Source organism: Balaenoptera physalus (assembly GCF_965194825.1).
Source record: "Balaenoptera physalus genome assembly, chromosome: 14".
NCBI classification, from domain to species: Eukaryota; Metazoa; Chordata; class Mammalia; order Artiodactyla; family Balaenopteridae; genus Balaenoptera; species Balaenoptera physalus.
The window spans coordinates 62,360,899-62,365,991 of NC_138893.1; the positions used below are offsets into that span (position 1 = coordinate 62,360,899).

The 5,093-nt window shown below is 38.6% G+C and overlaps 1 pseudogene across 1 annotated transcript; it reads right to left on the reverse strand.

Moving 5' to 3' along the window:
• Nucleotides 1–391: 391 nt before the first annotated feature.
• On the reverse strand, nucleotides 392–2,877 carry LOC309642348 (heterogeneous nuclear ribonucleoprotein A1 pseudogene; annotated as a pseudogene). The gene has a single exon. The product of its transcript is annotated as a heterogeneous nuclear ribonucleoprotein A1 pseudogene (transcript).
• Between the last annotated feature and the right edge of the window lie 2,216 nt (nucleotides 2,878–5,093).

Consider the following 5,093-nt stretch of genomic DNA (forward strand, 5'->3'; position numbering starts at 1 on the left):
ACTGCAGTTAGCATAAATTAAAGTAAACAATATGGTTCCTTACCATATCAGCAAATTTTTATCTCCATATAGATAATTACTAGTGTGTCATTCCATAAACCTATATAAAGACCCACCCAACCAGAACAGAAACCACAGTTTTCCTTTAATGTAAGCCTGTTTTTGTGTTAAGAGTAAAATCCTTGCTGGTACTGGTCAGTTTAAAACTGTCTCCCAAAAACTTCTAATTTGTGGATTTATGGGGTGGCATTAACCAGCATCTGGTTTCTATTCTCTGGCAGAGTTTTGAACTTAAATTGTGATAGAAGCATTCAACATTATCAGGGGTAGTGGGTAGGGAAGGTCCAAAGCTCTGCCAGTCCCAAATCCATACAGTTGTCATTCCATTCAGGAGGGTATTAAATCGTTTATTGATTACATATGATAATGGATGATACACAAGCTTCATTCCCACCTATAACTTTATCTGGTACCATAATTCAATTTAGATATATTGCATAGGATATGTGCCAACAATCATATTAATAACCAAAAAACTCCATGACTTTGCTTGGGTGACCCTTTTCACAGTGAACTCCAGGTCACAACACAGTAACTGTTAGTTCAGCTACACCGAGGTTTCTGAAGACAATAGCTTCTCCACCAAAGCAGGGTGTAAATAAATTTTGAATGGAACCTGGCATCACCCTGAAGGAATTCTAACTTCACACTGTTGGGGTAGTTTACCAAAATGGCTTCAGAGTAGACTAACGTTACACAGCACATTTAATAAAAAGACACATTATTCAGCATCATGATCAGACTATTACATTTAGCAGTCAACAGCATGGGTACAAACAAAAAAAATCTACATTAAAACACTTTGTTGGAATGCTTTATACTTTCCACAAAACAGAAACTAAGATAATCTGTTATACAACTAGTCACAAGTACAGTCCTCAAGTTTTTTTGCCCATACACATGAGTATTGTCTAAAACATGTCTTCTTTGTAGCAGCTAGGCCCTGCCACCATGGTGCTTGGCTGAGTTCACAAATCTCTTGTACCCTGTAGCTTCCCTGTCACTTCCCTGGCTCTCCTCTCCTGCTAAGCTTTGTTTCCTGGCAGTAATTAAAACCTCCTGCCACTTCCATAGCTACTGCTGCTGCTGGAACCACCATAGCTACCTTGGTTTCATGGTTTGGCAAAGTATTGTCTTCTACCACCATAGGGGCCAGAACTTTTGACTCCAAAGTTTCCTCCTTTCATGGGTCCAAAATTTGAAGATTGATTCTTGTAATTGCCAAAATCATTGTAGCTTCCACCACCTCCAAAATTGCTCCCATCATTACCAAATCCATTATAGCCATCCTGCTGCCACCATAGCCACCACCACCCCGGCTGCCACCAAAGCCAGCTCGACAACTGAAGTTTCCTCCAAGACCAAAGTTGTCATTCCCACGAAAACGACCTCCACGACTACCACCAAAGCTTCCAGAACTACTTTGACCTCTTTGGTTGGATGAAGCACTAGCCATTTCTTGCTGAGATAGGGCTTTCTTTACTTCACAGTTGTGGCCATTCACAGTGTGGTATTTCTGAATGACAATCTTGTCTATGAAGTTATGGTCATCAAAGGTTACGAAAGCAAAGCCTCTTTTTTTGCCACTGCCTTGGTCGGTCATGATTTCAGTCACTTCAATTTTCCCATACTGTTCAAAATAATCTCTTAGGTGATGTTCTTCAGTGTCTCCTTTAATGCCACCAACAAAAATCTTTTTCACAGTTAAGTGGGCACCAGGTCTTTGAGAATCTTCTCTTGAGACGGCCCTCTTTGGTTCCCCAACTCTTCCATCCACCACCTTGTGTGGCCTTGCATTCATGGCCGCATCCACCTCCTCCACAGTGGCATATGTGACAAACCCGAAGCCTCTGGAGCACTTGGTGTTTGGATTCCTCATTACCACACAATCTGTGAGTGTTCCCCATTGCTCACAATGGCTCCTCAGACTCTCATCAGTTGTTTCAAAGCTCAAACCTCTGATGAAGAGCTTCTGCAGCTGTTTGGGCTCTTTGGGTGACTCTGACTTAGGCATGACGGCAGTGGAGGGGGGAGACGTAAGCGATGCTTACTCGGTGGTGTCCATGGGCAGAAAGCTATTTGAATTTTCTAAGGAACCTCCATATTGTTCTCCATAGTGGCTGTATCAGTTTACATTCTCAACAGTGCAAGAGGGTTCCCTTTCCTCCACACCCTCTCCAGCATTTGTTGTTTGTAGATTTTTTGATGATGCCCATTCTAACTGGTATAAAGTGATACCTCAATGTAGTTTTGATTTGCATTTCTCTAATAATTAGTGATGTTGAGCAGTTTTTCATGTGCCTCTTTGCCATCTGTATGTCTTCTTTGGAGAAATGTCTATTTAAGTCTTCTGCCCATTTTTGGATTGGGTTGTTTGTTTTTTTAATATTGAGCTGCGTGGGCTGTTAATATATTTTGGAGATTAATCATTTGTCTGTTGATTCATTTGCAAATATTTTCTCCCATTCTGAGGGTTGTCTTTTTGTCATGTTTATGGCTTACTTTGCTGTGCAAAAGCTTTGAAGTTTCATTAGGTCCTATTTGTTTATTTTTGTTTTTATTTCTGTTACTCTAGGAGGTGAGTCAAAAAAGATCTTGCTGTGATTTCTGTCAAAGAGTGTTCTTTCTGTGTTTTCCTCTAAGAGTTTTATACTGTCTGGCCTTACATTTAGGTCTTTAATACATTTTGAGTTTATTTTTGCATATGGTGTTAGGGAGTGTTCTAATTTCATTCTTTTACATGTAGCGGTGCAGTTTTCCCAGCACCACTTATTGAAGAGACTGACTTTTCTCCATTGTATATCCTTGCCTCCTTTGTCATAGATTAGTTGACCATAGGTGCGTGGGTTGATCTCCAGGTTTTCTATCCTGTTCCACTGATCTATATTTCTGTTTTTGTGCCAGTACTATATTGTCTTGATTACTGTAGCTTTGTAGTATAGTCTAAGTTGGGGAGTCTGATTCCTCCAGCTCCGTTTTTTTCCTCTCAGGATTGCTTTGGCTATTTGGGGTCTTTTGTGTCTTCATACAAATTTTAAGATTATTTGTTCTAGTTCTGTAAAAAATGCCATTGATAATTTGATGGGGATCGCATTGAATCTGTAGATTGCTTTGGGTAGTATAGTCATTTTCACAATATTGATTCTTCCAATCCAATAACATAGTATATCTCTCCACCTCTTTGTGTCATCTTTGATTAATTTCATCAGTGTCTTATAGTTTTCTGACTACAGGTCTTTTACCTCCTTAGGTAGGTTTATTCCTAGGTATTTTATTCTTTTTGTTGCAATGGTGAATGGGATTGTTTCCTTAATTTCTCTTTCTGACCTTTCATTGTTAGTGTATAGGAATGCAAGAGATTTCTGTGCATTAATTTTGTATCCTGCAACTTTACCAAATTCATTGATTAGTTCTAGTAGTTTTCTGGTAGCATCTTTGGGATTATCTATGTATAGTATCATGTCATCTGCAAACAGTGACAGTTTTACTTCTTCTTTCCAATTTGTATTCCTTTTATTTCATTTTCTTCTCTGAATGCCATGGCTAGGACTTCCAAAACTATGTTGTATAATAGTGGTGAGAGGTGACATCCTTGTCTTGTTCCTGATCTTAGAGGAAATGCTTTCAGTTTTTCACCATTGAGAATGATGTTTGCTGTGGGTTTGTTGTATATGGCCTTTATTATGTTGAGGTAGGTTCCCTCTATGCCCACTTTCTGGAGAGCTTTTATCATAAATGGGTGTTGAATTTTCTCAGAAGCTTTTCCTGCACCTATTGAGATGATCGTATGGTTTTTATCCTTCAATTTGTTAATATGGTGTATCACATTGATTGATTTGCGTATATTGAAGAATCCTTGCATCCCTGGGATAAATCCCACTTGATCATGGTGTATGATCCTGTTAATGTGTTGTTGGATTCCGTTTGGTAGTTTTTTTTTTTTTTTTTCGTTTGGTAGTATTTTGTTGAGGATTTTTGCATCTATATTCATCAGTGATATTGGTCTATAATTTTCTTTTTTTTGTTGTATCTTTTTCTGGTTTTGGTATCAGGGTGATGGTGGTCTAGTAGAATGAGTTTGGGAGTGTTCCTTCCTCTGCAATTTTTTGGAAGAGTTTGAGAAGGATAGGTGTTAGCTCTTCTCTAAATGTTTGATAGAATTCACCTGTGAAGCCATCTGGTCCTGGACTTTTGTTTGTTGGAAGATTTTTAATCACAGTTTCAATTTCATTACTTGTGATTGGTCTGTTCATATTTTCTATTTCTTCCTGGTTCAGTCTTGGAAGGTTATACCTTTCTAAGAATTTGTCCATTTCTTCCAGGTTGTCCATTTTATTGGTATAGAGTTGCTTGTAGTAGTCTCTTAGGATGTACTGTATTTCTGCGGTGTCCATTGTAATTTCCCCTTTTTCATTTCTAATTTTATTGATTTGAGTCCTCTCCCTCTTTTTCTTGATGAGTCTGGCTAGTGGTTTATCAATTTTTTTTATCTTCTCAAAGAACCAGCTTTTAGTTTTATTGATCTTTACCATTGCTTTCTTTGTTTCTAGTTCATTTATTTCTGCTCTGATCTTTATGATTTCTTTCCTTCTCCTAACCTTGGGTTTTGTTTGTTCTTCTTTCTCTAGTTCCTTTAGGTGTAAGGTTAGATTGTTTATTTGAGATTTTTCTTGTTTCCTGAGGTAGGATTGTATTGGTATAAATTTCCCTCCTAGAACTGCTTTTGCTGCATCCCATAGGTTTTGGGTCGTCGTGTTTTTGTTGTCATTCGTTTTAGGTCGTCGTGTTTTTGTTGTCGTTTGTCTCATTTTTGTTGTCATTTGTTATGTGTTTTTTTTTTTAATTTAATTTTATTTATTTATTTATTTGACAGTGTTGGGTCTTCATTTCTGTGCGAGGGCTTTCTCTAGTTGCAGCGAGCGGGGGACACTCTTCATCGCGGTGCATGGGCCTCTCACTGTCGCAGCCTCTCTTGTTGGGGAGCACAGGCTCCAGATGCACAGGCTCAGTAGTTGTGGCTCACGGGCCCAGTT